This window comes from Lissotriton helveticus, chromosome 4_1 (genome assembly GCF_964261635.1).
Source record: "Lissotriton helveticus chromosome 4_1, aLisHel1.1, whole genome shotgun sequence".
Taxonomy (NCBI): Eukaryota; Metazoa; Chordata; class Amphibia; order Caudata; family Salamandridae; genus Lissotriton; species Lissotriton helveticus.
Window position 1 is genome coordinate 1,666,831,226 of NC_136063.1, and position 15,372 is coordinate 1,666,846,597.

Here is a 15,372-nt window from a genome sequence, read left to right on the forward strand (position 1 = left end):
AATTTTCTAACTTCAGGACAATCGGAACAAGTACACAGCCACCTCTCTGAGAAGGACAGGGGGACGGAAGCGGGAATTGCCAGGGTGTGCTCCAGGCCAGGAGCCTGAATGCTGTTCGGGGCTAAGTGCTATTGGGGGGCAAGGTGGCAACCCGGTTTCGTCTTCTTGTAGGGGAGAAGCAGAAGTAGGTTTAAGTGTAGCGTTTGTTAAATTTCCATGCCTCCTTTCACTTCAGCCCAGTGGTGCTCTATTCCTTTATTCAACTACTGCCCTCAACTCGTAGAGGATTGAGGGATATCCACACGGGTACATTGGCATAAGACTGGTTTGTTAATCATTAGGGGGGGTGCACAGGGGTCTTTTCCAGAAGTCTGAAGGCCAGTACTGGTGACGCACTATAAGGTTTTGCTCACAGCAGGGGAGAGGGCCTGTCCAGGTGGGTGGGGCTACGGTAGCGTCAAGTCTGGAATTCCGTAAGCGTGACATTTTGGCCCATGTTGAGACATCCACACAAGTGGCATCACCAGTTTCTTACACTCAGGACCATTGGCACTAGGGTGGTGCGGGATCTATTTACACGGAACTGTGGGCCTGATTCAGCCACACATACCTCCTCCAGTCTCCCCACTAGGACCTGGACATAGGTAGGTGCGTTTTGGCCATGGAGGCGATTGTTGTGGGCTGTGTTACTTGTAGGGTCCGGATGTGGGCAGGCTATTTTACCAGTCTACAATTCTACAACTGGGTTAACACGCGTTTGAGGGCCCTGGCTAAAGTTCACTGGTAAGCTTTCACCTAGACAGGATGTTATTTGATCATTTTAGGTACAAAGTAAGGTTTCTTTTTGCAGTTATCATACGCCAAGAAGTACGAGTGTTAAAGTAACATTTCTCCTGTACACAACAAGTATATACATTTGTATAGGGTGCAGTGCCAGCCAAAGGGGGACGATTAATAAAAGTGATCATCTCTGCCTAAGCTAAAAAAATAATTCTGACCTTAGACGCATGTCGGAGTAGTTAGAGGCCAAACAGTGGGCGGTCCATCTATTGCAGTTGATTAAGTGCAAGCATGCCCTAAGAGTGGATCCCCAAAAGCACCCTGGACAGACTTCAGTCCCGTCCTTAGACAGGCCTTGACTGTTGCGGCTAGCCATTTGTGAGTTCTGGTGCATCCTGTCTCAGAATTTACTCTATCCCAGAAGGGGACCAGTGGTTCTACCAGAAGACCAATATGGGAAACTTGTGACACACAGTTTTGTAGTTCGACACCATTTCAGGTGTAAGTATCTAAGGTCACAAGCGGTTAGCAGGGCCCGGGCACCTGTGACCAGTCAAAGGTGCAGCAAGCAGCATAGGCTATGTAGGTTGACACGTCACATGGGTGCAGTGTCTTGTGACGGGCACAATACAATTATTCCCTCAAACCCGTGTGGCACCTCGCTGTGTACAGCAGGGTTAATTTGGCATCTATGTAATTGTCTGGTCATTGTGGCGTAATAATGCATCAGAAGAGAAGACCAAAAAGAACATACAGTGGGAATATACCACCATAGGGTGGGAAGTAGCCAACATTGGGGGACAGACGATATTGAGTAGTCAGGAACTCCCTCCCGGCTTTGTAGGGAAGGCGCTCAGCAGGGGAGGCGTTGGAGCCAGTGCGTAGGAAGTTCCTCTGAGCTATGCGTAATTTCAATGGTGCAGGGTCTAAAGACGGACACCATATACTTATTCCCTCAAGCATGTTGGACACCTTGCTATATGCACCAGGGATAAGTTCATTTAACAAGGGATTTGCCTGGTCAATGTGACTATGCACAAACCAGATTAGAAGACCACAATGACCACCCGGTACAACGTAGCACCCATGGGGACAGGTAAACATCAGTGGTAGGAAACCACACCAGACTCCTGTGGCAGCGATCTTGGCAGGGGAGGCCATGGAGCCTGTGCGCAGGAAGTTCTGCGCTATGCGTAATTTCATTGGGCAGAGGAGTCTTGACCCATTAGAACTGGGTGCTACACGCCATATTCACAGGTGTGTTGTGACGGAAGGGTTCATCTGCCCAGTATAAGCATAGACCGATTCTTGCGGGTTAAGGAAGAGGCCCTAGAAATAGCAGGATGTAAGTAGGAATTACGGCCTTGGTGGGGGGTCCTGGCTGCGACGGTCGCCACACCCAGGGCTGTGGCAGAGTTACAGGGCGGTCCAGAGGCGGAAAGGTACTCAGGGGTACCCTCTTCAGGAGCACAAAGGGTGCTGATGCCTAATATCCCCAGGAAGTCTGTGTGGTGGACCTTGGGGTGCGACGGCGCCCCGTCTATCCTACGGGCGGTTGGAAACCTGAACAACCGGGGGTCACTTGAACGCTCCGCCCCTCGTACGGGGGGGCGTGAGCAAGAGGGTGGACCGATGGTTCACCGGAAGTGGGAGTGGCTATCCCCTCCCACAACCTCTAAGCACCGATTGGCTAAGGCCACGATGCAAGTTGGCCCATCAGGTGGTAGGTCGTGAGGGGCGGCTTGCCTTTGGATCGTCTGTAAGATAACCCACCTTGTTGGCATTTGTTATGCTAATAAACCTGCAGAAATGTTATCCCAACAAAAAGTTGTCTTGTCTGCTTATTTTGTTACATGCATGTTGCTGTGGGAAGGCTGGTGAGTGGGCCGATATTGGCACTATGCGGGCCGACCGACACGTCCCCGCAGGGGACACTCATAAGAGGGCAGCCCCTTAGTGCCACAAGATGGCACACGGGCAGCCCAGTGTTCCACGACCCTAAGGGGTCCTGGAAGTTACTTCCGGCCGTGGTGGGAGGCGGGGAGAGGTATTTATTCCTCCCCCGCCCACCCAGCGGCCTCTTTGTACCCTCACCCTGACGCCGTTTCCCTCCCTACCGCTTACCCGGCGTCTCAGGGTGGGGGGATATATGTTCTAATCCTTTTTATTTGTGTTGCAGGTGGAGTTACAGGGCGATCCAGAGGCGGAAAGGTACTCAGGGGTACCCTCTTCAGGAGCACAAAGGGTGCTGAGGCCTAATATCCCCAGGAAGTCTGTGTGGTGGACCCTGGTGTGCGACGGCGCCCCATCTATCCTACGGGCGGTTGGAAACCTGAACAAACGAGGGTCGCTTGAACGCTCCGCCCCTCTTAGGAGGGGGCGCGAGCAGGAGGGTGGACCGATGGTTCACCGGAAGTGGGAGTGGCTATCCCCTCCCACAACCGCTAAGCACCGATTGGCTAAGGCCACGATGCAAGTTGGCCCATCAGGTGGTAGGTCGCGAGGGGCGGCTTGCCTTTGGATTGTCTGTAAGATGACCCATCTTGTTGGCATTTGTTATGCTAATAAACCTGCAGCAATTTTATCCCAACAAAAAGTTGTCTTGTCTGCTTATTTTGTTACATGCAAGTTGCTGTGGGAAGGCTGGTGAGTGGGCCGATATTGGCACTATGCTGGTTACAGCCTACTGGGGCGCGGCCCTCCCCTCACTCGCCCGTCAAAGGCATGGGCTGGTGAAGGCGCTCGTCTGTGTGTGAAGGGGATCAGGTGAGTGCCAGGAGAGCGAGACTGAAAGAGAGAGAGAAAAAAACGAGCGACAGAGAGAGAGAGAAACGAGCGAGAGAGAGAGAAGAGCAAGAATGAAAGAGAGAAAAGCGAGAATAAAAGAGAGAGAAGAGTAAGAATGAAAGAGGGAAAAGAGTGAGAATGAAAGAGAGGAGAGCAAGAGAGAGAGAGAGAGAGAACGGCAAGACTGGGAAAGAGACAGAAATAAGCGAGAAAGAGAGGGGGGACCAAGACTTAAATAGGCGAATAGTAAACAGAACCACGAGAGAGAGAAAGAGAGTGCGAAAGAGAGAGTGAAAAGCAGCAAGGAAAACATCGAATGAGAAATAACGACGTGAGAGAGTAAACAAGAGTGAGACATGGAAATACCTAGAGAATGCAACGAGAAAGAGGGGAGAAAAAGAAAGAAATGAATAAGAGGGGATGGCGCTACAGTCGTGATTAAAGAGAAAGGCATACTTGGAAACCAACTGAAAAACTGAGATTCCTCCAGCATGTGTATGTGTCTCTCACTGTCATATTTACCTGCCGTCTGAATTGTGCCCATGAATGTACTTCCATCTGAGCCCCTCAGATAACGAATACGTGTTATTAGCAAAAGAAACTAACAGGTGCCCAGCTCCTGTATTTTTCCATTCTCGCAGAACCCCACGAAATAGTTTCTCCATATTAGTAGCAGTGAAATCATCTGATGTAATTTCCTATTGATCATTTGAGGTTTCCGCCCTCATGCATATACCGAACGGCGTGTGTGACCAGCAAAGACCCTGCCTGTCCCTGCAGCCCCGTCACAGACAGAGCAGTGTAAGTGCCTGGGACTTCAGGGACTCCCCGGACAACTCACTCAGTATTCCTCGACAGATAGTGAGGACAGAGGAGAGTTTGGTTGGAACCCCAGATGATGACAATGGTCACTTCGGTGAATGATGGGATTCCAACAATCCCGAATGGGTCTTTTTCTTTTCTGTTCACTAACTTGTGTACTTTTGCGTGATCCGCTTTGGTCACACTCAGCCTGAGAGCATTTTTTGGTGCACTTTGTTCTAGCCATTAATCTAGATTGGCAGCTAGTTTTGCAGACCGCGGATTATATGTTTTGTTTTGTGATTAATAGAATAGGGGGATTTAATACGCGTTGAGTCTATCAAATTCCCTCAGAGCCTTTGTAGTGTATTTCTGATAGATAAGACGACAGGCTAACACGTATAAAGAGAGACCACTGGATGTACGAAGAGCTAAAATGGGCCATTATTGATTTATACTTTGGAATTATTATTATAAAGCAAACACTGAGAGAATGAGAGGCCAGACAACTAAGTGACGAGTGTGGAGGAATTCAATTACAGATGTCTTAACTTCAAAATTATAAACCATGGTCCTTGTTCTGGCAGCCTCTGCTCTCCTTAATTAAGTGAAATGCATATATTTAGTATTGCTTGCTGAATCTCTATAAAGTATATTCTCTCCGGTGGGCAACGCTAAAAAGTATAAAGAAAGGATATCATATGCAATTGCTGAGTGATGCCATACATTTTTTTGTTTTCATTTGTTATGGCTGATCAGATAATTCAAAAGTAGACTTTAAAACATATGTACATCACAATGGAAAACATCTTATCAGAGAGCATTTGGCTTTTCGTGGAATTATTGTCCAGCTCACCTACTCCCCGAAGTGGCATTTAATTACAACACTGTCATAACAGGCATTGCATTGAGTTGTGCCTGGGCTTGCTGATTGTGATACAATACTGTTAATGGGTGCGTAATGCGTGAGGATGATTATGAATGGAGATCCACAAGCCACTTATGCAAACTCCAGGAATCAGACGATGATACCAATGATTTACTCATATCTGCCTCACATCCATATATGGCGCCATATTAATAGCATTACTGTAATTGTATGCAAGTGTGCACAAATGACTTTGCAACATTTTTCCTATGGCATACACAAAATATGGCATTTGACTCTGTGCTAATCACGGTTGTTTATATTCCTACCATAAACAAGCCCCAGCAGCAATCTGCACAATTGTTAGTAAAGAAGTTTCCATGTGACACCTTGGGGAAAACTAAAAATGTATATCATTTTAACATGTTCCCCGTTTTACAAAGAAGACTGTAGATCAGATGTTTTTAAGTTCTGAGGGCGTAACCATTTTCTGGTACTAACATTGCTTGTCTGAAATCTCTCACCTCCAACTGTACTGACCTTTTACCCAGCGCTCTCTTGCTTACAGGAGGTTTAGCGGAATCACAATGGTTTCCTCGGCCACTTGCTCTGCTTGCTGTGCGTCCTCTCGTCAAACTCAACTTCTGTAATCTGAAAGATTCCTTCAGGCTGCGGCCAGGGTCTTGGATGGGGATACCCAATCAGATCTCACACTGCCTGAAGTGCCCTGGAAGTCAATTTGCGCTGAGGCCTGCCTGTTCCATTCGAGGTGAGCCCTGCCTGTCCCTGCAGAGCCTTGAAGCTGCCTCCGACCACAGCCCCGCTCACCGCTTCACTCCTTTCCCCGCAGTTGACCAAATCCGATCGAGGCTCAAGCAACAAAAGAAAGTCCACCATTAAAAAGTCGGCACCTGCAACACTTCTCTGGATCATACCCACAGCTCTCAATTGTATAGAACCGGCCCCGAGAAATAAGTGCTGGTGCTTAACACCGGCACAAATTAAGCACTGCCCCAGCCCCTCTTATACAGCTCTGCTCTTTTCTCAGCACTGTGGCCTGCAACAGAAGCCTGGCTTACCAGTAGCTGAAGTCGCAGCTCTATAAAAACAACCATCAAGTAAGTCGGGGCACACAAGAAACCTGAGCGCTTTTTTAAAAACAGTCAAAACATCTAATATGATCCTTATCAGCGGTTTCCATTATTTTAGTTTATAAAATGTGTACTGCGGCTCTATGTTCAGGGATGTGGTCTTTTTAAACCATACTGTTTATGTTTTGTAAGGATATAAGCAATGGACATTGAAAGGGTCCCTTCCCTGTAGTCATGTCCTTAACTTTTCAGGCAAACACACTCATTGATTTCTGAATAATTCTGTGATTGGAAAAGTATCCCACTTTGTGAATGTTTTTTTTATATGAATAACACATATTGAACCTTAAAAAAACGTACCTCCATTGGATGAATTAAATAACGTACGGGCATATCAACAAGCAACGGCGATAAATATTGCTAAGTACGTTTATCGCTACTTTAGTTTTTGCCAGCTATCGCTGGATGTTATCGCCCAGATAATGCGTTATCAACAAAGCATTTCTCCAGGGCGATAAAAAATCCAGCAAAAGTGGCGATAAGCTGGAATATCGCTGGAAATCATGCGATATTCCCGCAGCGATAGGGGAAAGATTGATGATGGCCCATGGTGGTTTTAGCCCGCCAATCCACCCCCATTACAAATATAGCTAAGTCTCAATTTAAGCAGATGTCAGTTTACGGCGATAACCGTGGTTAGCGCAAGTTTTAATATCGCCATAGGTGTCAGGGCACAGGCTTGTTAATACCGCGATGTGCGGATAGTGACTTTTTCCATGTTGTATTCCACAGGAACGCCTACTTTGCATCTCATTAGAGATGTGATGCAAGGCGTTAGCAAAAGCAGTACTAGGATAAGGAAACACGCGCTAGCGTTTCCTTGCTAATACTGCAATGCCAATATCTTATCGCCGCTTTTCGGCCGGTAATGGGCTTGATAATATGCCCCGTAATAAGATGTAACTCGTCAGTGAAATGCCAAACAAATACTAAAGAGTGGGATGTTTTGCTCTTTCTGGCCACACCTGTGAATCCGCTCACTGACCCAACCCTCGGCTTATTCACCCTCTGATTCTCCAACAGTTCCCCTACTTCCACTGTTGTCTCCTCTAATAGATTTGGGGATCACAAAAGCGGGCTCAAATGCAAAATATTTCTCTACATGTCTATTTATTTTCCTTTCATTCTTTTTATTTTACGTTTTTTACGTGAACTTTGTTTCTGCTTGCCCAGCAACTGCCTAACCTTAGCTAATTTATGAATCAATGCTAACAGGAAAAAGACGAAAGCAGATCTGATCCGAGGAAATTCGATAATAAATTTAAAACATTCAGCGAATTTCAAAGGGGATGAAATTATTTTCCCTCTGAAGCAACTCCTGGCGTATGTGGGCGGCGTACCTTTCGACAGCTCAGGCATAACCTAAACGGTAAAAGGAAAATCTCACCAGCTATACATAAGGCAGTTTATCATTCACAGTACCCCAGGGGTACTGCACGAATTTTATTTCAGTGTCTTGTACTGTCAGAGCGGAAGTGACGTTTCCTTGTCAGATGATGATGCCGGTGGTCAGGCAGTATGGCTGAGTTCGGTCACTCAGGGCTGGTTGCTGCGGTGCTTCTGTTCAGCGCCTTGACTCTACGCGACATGTATATGGGCAAAGAAGATGTGGTCACACCAGAAAGAGAGGAACCGCGCGAGCTACGGAGGCAGCCTGCCGTGCCTCTCTACACCGGGCCCGTGCTGCGTTTTCAATACTGGTGAGAGCTGATGGCGGCTGGGCATGGGTGGGTAGCCGACAAGAATACAGGCTGCCATAATCTAAAATTGTCCGTGCTACGCGAAATCAATAGAGTAGAGACGGACTTTTCACGACATTCAGCACCCGTCACACTCAGTCCTCATTTAAGACGGCCTGTGCTACGCGAAACCAGAGAGTGGTGAGAGACTTTTAACTATATTCAGCGCCTGATACACTTAGTCCTCCTTGCCGTTTTTGCAGCCACAGGTTCACACATGGCACACGCTAGCTACCGCTCCCTATTTTGGAGGAATACTTTGTCTGGGCTGTGGTCGTTTTTTATTTTTTTATAGATTTTATTGTTTATATAGATTTAATCATATACTTACAGTAAACATCAGCGAACAAATAAAAGACCCAAGACTGCACTACAGAGTCTATTTCGTGAGCTAAGAGCATTGACCACAAACCATTAGACGACTTACTCAGTGTCTTCTACATAGAGACAACCCATAGTTAAATATCTCCAGATCTTAGGCCACAACTGACCCAATTTCGACTTCAGCTTTGTACAAAAGCTGTACATTCTTACGTGGACTTTAAGCATTTCCCACTACTCAATAACACATAACCATTTAAATAACCGCAATCTTAACTAAAGCAAAAAGCAATGCGCATCCCTTTTGATACTCCCTCCTGTGCTGCTATACAATGACTCTATCCAGAGCGATGCTCCATCAGCACTTCGTCAATCCTTCTCTTTGCTGGACCAAAACTTTTAGACTCCCTGAGTTAGAGGGAGAGAGGGAGTAATTGATCAGCATGGCATCCAGGTCTCTTATGGGAAAAGAAAAAGTATGGTATTGCCCTTCCCTTGGGGTGACTTGTTATAACATTTTAAAAGTTCATCCCACAGAGGTGGCATCACACCACCATTGTAAGATCATAATCAGCTAGTCATGGGAAAGAAACTTTGAGTCCTCAGAAGCCTAATATCAAATAAAGAAACAAAGTAGTCTGTTGAATGCAATAGCTGAAATTCTATTCCCACATAACATTTCAAGGTGCATATTGAAGAAACATTCAGGAATGTCGTAATGTAACATGTATGGGACAAATATGCAACATTTCTCTTTCAGTAAAACAACCCATTGTATTAAATCCTAGGAAACGTCCTAACTAGAGAAAAAGCTTTTCGAAAAAGGCATTTAAGTTGGCATCGCACGTTTACATGAAATGAGCTCTGAATTTACTTCAATATAATGAAATTAAATCAATTCAAGTAAACAATGTATGAAGTTCTACAAGTTATTATTACATATAGATGGCTAACAATAGAAATGGCACACTACAGCAACTTTTTACGTTATTTATATAAATGCTCATTTTAAAAATTTCATTCTACAAAATTAGTTTTTACAATTTCATAAACTGTCTAATGTAATTTTGTAAAAATATCAAACGTGTACTTCATTGCTTTCACATTTTTGCATCAACTTTTCTAACTGATGCACATTGACAAAGAGCTCAGGACTACTAGGCAACTTCACTTCACATCAAAACTACATCAATATACTTTAATAAGCAACATATGCATAAGAAAATAATTAGTGCAACTTTGCTTATATGTATTATTACTTTATTTGTGTATTTTCTTGTCACGTTTTAAAGCTCACTTTTATTGAGCATCTACTACACTTGTCTCTGTTTCATGTCAGTGCAATGTGTACTTTTTAATATTTTGTGTATTCTGTGTATAAACGTCTCCTGTATTATGATTTCTAAAATAGTGCTGCATCAACCCAAATTTAGAACTCTGTGACTGTGGCCTTTTACTGTGTGTACTATTGAGTATGGATGTATAATAAAGTACTTCTCTTGTATAAGAAAAGAAAACATCTGCACTAGACCATAGTTCTCAGTCTCACCCACCCCACCTCCCAGGGACCTCGTTGTCTTCTCTACTGTGGTTTCCTGTGAGTCAAGTGCGTTGAGGGTGCAGTTGTTGAAAAGTTAGAAATTTCAACTGTAGGTCTGTCCCAGGATCGCAATGGTAAAAGGCACCAACTCCACCGTTGTAAGCTAGTAACTCCTGTCTGCCCCAGGACCACTGGAAAGTTTCTAACAGAAGCTCCCTCTAATTTGAAGAGCATCTAGTGATCTGCTTTTGATAGCTTCAAACAAGAATCATTTTTAGGTTATTCTGATATTCTGAAAGGGCACACGTGGGATGGAAAGTATATTTTCTTCCAGAAGGGTATACTTTAATCTAGGAGCAATACCAGAAAATACTTGCTTTGAATGTTATGCCTATTGTGACACCAGTGTGTAAAGTATAAGGCTTTATTTTCTTCTTGTTTATATGGATCCTAATTTAACAGTCAGTTTTGTCGTGCAGGTCGGCACCCCTAAATAGTTAATTAGCCTGATTTGTAATACAGATATCCGTGAAGGCTGTGCTTCTCCATGCAGATACAATTTCTTTCTTTATTGGGATTAACGCTATGCACTCAAATTTCTTTGCTCCCTCTACCAGCTTAGCAGCTGTATGTATAACTCCTTTAAGCAGGGCAAACGTTTCACTGGTTAAGCCTTTTAGAATTTTATTACATTTTCCCTGATGTAATAAGGCTAAAATTGTATCAAATGATGAACGTTTTCTTGAGGAAGAACAAGTTAATATTTTTCTATAGACCAAGCTGGCCTAGTATGCGTTTTGTAATTTCTGCTGTTGATTGGAGATTTAGGCTACTGTCAGTGAAAGAGCCAGATAATTTGCTGCAGAACCTAACTTGGGGAAGATGCTTAGGTATGTTTTTTCTTACAGCCAATGGTGAATATAAATTTTGTCTGTCTGTTGTAGAAGAAATGTACGAGTTAATCAAAAAGGGTGAGGATAGAGCTATGAGTGATAGAATCAACCTCCAGTGTCAATGTTTACAAACAATATGATCCTATCAAAAAGGTTTAAGTTTTATTTAATTTTTAATTTTATATTTGTTGTGAAAATAGTGGGTATATCTGATCCTTGTGATTGACAAGGAAAAGCACTAAGTGTTTTTAAATTACCCCTCACACACTATGAATCCCATAGTGTCATGCTTCATCATTGGGGTTTTCCCGTCCCTCTACGGGGCGGGGCGTGCTACGACCTGCGGACTACGCGGGAGCACTTGTTGTTATGACGATAGGCTATGTGTGGTGTAGGATAGTGTGAGTGGTGGGGGGGGGTTAAAGTGAAAATAAAGTTAAAAATTCCCTGGCTAGTGGAAAAAATAATGTATTCACTTCCCTAGCTGGAAATGTTAAAAAAGGGGTTGTGGTAAGGTTGATTATTATGCCTTACTTGGTCGACATGTTTCATAAGCAGACCCCCTCTCATTATTTATTCATCAGGACCTATGTTGATCCCTACTGCACTCAAAAAACTAAATAAAGGATTGTATGCCTACTTTCCTAAAATAATCAGCTGGTTTATTTATTCCAGGGCTTGAAGGGGCCCTTGTCAAAAAATGACCCAATCTGGTCTATTTTTCAATTAGTTATCGTGCCCCATAAGCGTGGAATCTGAGGTGGTCGGTAACAGTCGAATACCGCCGGAATCAATCCTCCGTTGTGCCTGACTGCCGCTCCGTGGATTTCTGTAGAAGAAATTTAGTCTTCTGGTTTTAGCATGAGTTGGAATAATGTAATCCACACTCCTTTGCTGAATCTTGCTCTGAAGACGGCGTTTCTGTTTTATCCCAGGCTCTTTCACCCACGCCTCGCGGTACCCGCTGCGCGGGTCCCGCTTCGCTGCTTACCTGCCTGACTCTTCGGTGGTTCCTGCATCTAACTGCTCCTGTGGGGTTCTGAGAGGCGGTGAGGCGGCAGGGCTGCGAGCGCGACCCGGGACTCGCTTTCCCAGGAGTCCCGGTGTCTCTGGCTGAGTCACCTGGCCCCGCTCTCCCTGACCGCCCCGCCCCACCCCGCCCTATAGGTTCGGGACTATAAACTTGGAAGCTCCTCGCTGCGCGGGAGCGCGCGGGAGCGCCCGGGGCTAAGCCCGGGCAAAGGGCGGGCCCTCTGTGGCCCTCCGTGGCCTGCAGTGCCTGGTCTGGGCGCACCCTTATTAGTACTCTGTATTATAGCTTCGTATTTATTGCTACAGTTATTTTTCTGATTGAAGCTATTGGGGTTATTTTTCCTCTGGGTAGCCCATTTGTTTGCCTTGTGTTTTCTGTTATCTTTGGGACATCTGTTGTGCTATTTTATTATTCCCTGTTTTCTTTTTTTTTATATCCTGCTAGAGATGTCCACTCGTAAAACTAGGAGCCAGAGAGCTGGAAACGTTAAAACTAAAAAAGTAATTGGTACCCTAGATAATTTTATTTCCCGAACAAACTCTTTGATAGACCAGGGCATTTCTTTAATGGAAAGGAGGGTATCATTGGATCTTGCTCACGCAAAAAGATCTTCATTGGGCAACATTGCAATGATACATTCACCGCCGCAAAGTATGATTAATCTTGTTGTTACTTCTGCTGGGAAGCCCATTAATGATACTATTCCCGCCAGTTGTCAATCACTAACTCCTACCAACGTCCCCGTTATGAGTACACTACCCCCTAATATCCCCCATGCTCCCGTGATAGTTAATCATGATGTTATTGACTCATCTATGACGGCTGGGTCCCACATTATTACGTCAACTTCAAATGTCGTGAACCCAACAAATTTTCCTACAGATAATCCCGCCATAACTCTACAAGGGTCTATGGGTTCTAACTCTGGGGGGGATAATATAGGTGCGGCGACAGTAAATGATGGGACTCTCCAGACACCCATTGATTATACTGAGTCTGACCCTTTAGATTCCACCCCTCATTTATTATCTCTAGGGGTTCCAGGCGATATAACCCATGATAGCAGCCTGGCAAGTATTCTGGATATTAGCGGAAGCAATGACTCATTAACTAATTCAGGAGACGGGCTTGACTCTCTAATGGAGTCTATGTCTAGTTTGCTAAAATCCTTGCTTTCGCCCCTGGAGATTAGGCTTTCTAACATAGAACATCAGTTAGCTACTATTCTTGCGCTACAAGACCCTAGGCTGACTACCCCTGGCCCCTCTATTCCGGTGGTCTCACCGCCTGTTACTAATACTGGGATTATTGTTTCAAATCAACCTATGGAAAGTATTCCGGCTCCCACAAATATCCCTCCAGCTTCTTCTTTACCGGCAACTAACACAGTGAATAATATCAAACCCTCTACTTCTACATGTTCGAGTGCAGCGAATAGAAATGCAGTTATCAAAAAGACTCCTAACAACCCAGCTCCCATTATTCCCCAGTCACAGCCCAGAAAAACCACTTCGCGACGTAACATCAATCTACCACCAGATGCTTGTCCGTATGTGGTTGTTCTGACAGGGATTCCTGAGCTGCCAATGTCCACCTCTGAGCCCTTTTGGGCGATTAAAAATAAAATATGCCACTGGCTCGACAAAAATTACCCTCCACCACCCAGCCTAAACAAGAATATACTTATGGTAGAACGGGCACCGTGGGTAGGTGGGAAGAAGAAAAGCATAAAGGGTGATTGTGTCGCTATCACGTTTGAGGACCCACGACTTGTAGAATTTATTTGTTCCACTCCTCCCTGTGATAGCAAGTCAGTGGTGTCAGCCAAACCCCTGTCCTTTTTTTATATGCAAGAGGGCCATGAGGATGCTAGATGGAGTTGGATGAGGCCTGCTAGGAAAGGTTTGGGTAGAGGTGGTACACACCAGAATCTGCAACAATGGGGAATGCCTGTAGAGGAAGGATGGAACTTAGTCGATAGGAGGAGGGGGCACCAGTGGAAGGGGGAAAGACAGTTTAATGGAGAAGGGTGGGGCCCACAGCTCAATTATCCCTTATTCCCTTGTTATAATCGATTTAGTGGGCTGGAAGAAGTGGATTGACCATCATCCCAGTGTACTGAAGATGACAAGGGCTGTGGGGTACCTTCTCCCGTAGAGAGTGATTCTATTGTTGCTACTAGGGAGGAAGTACCCGTCCAGGATAGTACTATTCCAGACCCCTTGTCAGGGGATGTTGATACTCGGGCCGCCCTGGATACATCTATGCGGTACCCCTCCCCTGTTAAAATTCTGTCCTGGAACATAGCCGGCTTAAAGAAAAACTTGCCCGATCCGGAATGGAACAATTTTGTAGAAGATTTCCATATCTGTATGTTCCAGGACACCTGGTGTGTAGAGCCAGAACATAAACAGGGCTATTCTACATTCTTTGTCCCTGCAACACAGTCTGGGAGGGGGCGCCCATCGGGTGGCTTACTTATTTGGATCAGGATAGCTTTGAACTGTAAGACTACTGTTAATTATGTCCCCTGTAAGGATATTCTCCATATAACTGTTAAGAGGCAGTCAGCCAGGAATGCTTTTGAACTTTTTTGTATTTATGCCAGGGGGCTCCCAGGGGGTCAATTGTCTCCAATACTGGAGCTGTTAGACAACAGGCTTTCAGCCCTCCCCTCTAAATCCTCAGTATTAGTGGGAGGTGATTTTAATTGTACATTTGAGCCTCTTGATGAGGATGAATTTTTGGGCTCTTTTAACAAGTTAGGAAACCAGTTAATTCCATCCTTATCTCTGGCCCCAATTAAGAAGTGGTCGGCTCGAGCCATTCAGTTGAATGCCCTGGTGTCTGCATATGACCTATGTGCCTTAAATGGCCGCACTACATCTGATCGTATGGGCGCCATGACCTTCAATCGAATAGGCTGCCCGTCTCGGATTGACTACATCCTTTTGGATGTATGGTCATGGGCCAATCTGGTTGATATGGAGGTCAGCCAGAGGATTGATAGCGACCATAATCCCCTCTGCATGGGTATGTTCTGGGGAGATAATATTGGTGAGGAGGTTAAAAATTAGTTGATTACTAAAGAACTAGTCCCTTCTAACTGTAATCGTAGGATTAAATGGGATGTGGTTAGGTGTAATGAGGAGACACTTGAGAATATCAGGGTTCTAGTTTCGGCTGCTTCATCTGCCCTGGTACCAATGAACCAAATTTCACTTCAGCATCAGGGGTCGGTGCTGGCAACTAAGTATAAGGACCTAATAGGGGAGATCAGTATGTTTTTTTCTAAAAAAAACAAGGGATGCCATTTGTCAAAATGCATGGAAAAAAGGGGAACCCTTGGTATACTGCCTCCTGTAGAGGGAAAAGAAAAGAAATTTCGCTAGCTATTAAAAACAAGGATGCCCCAGCCGCTAGATTAGCTAGAAATGAGTATCGCACTAGTATTAGGAA

At 45.0% G+C, this 15,372-nt stretch overlaps 1 pseudogene across 1 annotated transcript in view; it reads left to right on the plus strand.

Annotated features, from left to right (window-relative positions):
• The first annotated feature begins 7,861 nt into the window (after positions 1–7,861).
• Positions 7,862–15,372, plus strand: part of LOC144829315 (selenoprotein T2-like) — a 60,701-nt pseudogene continuing 53,190 nt past the window's right edge. The window contains exon 1 of the transcript XR_013610632.1: positions 7,862–8,087. The product of XR_013610632.1 is annotated as a selenoprotein T2-like (transcript). The remainder of the gene's footprint in view (positions 8,088–15,372) is intronic.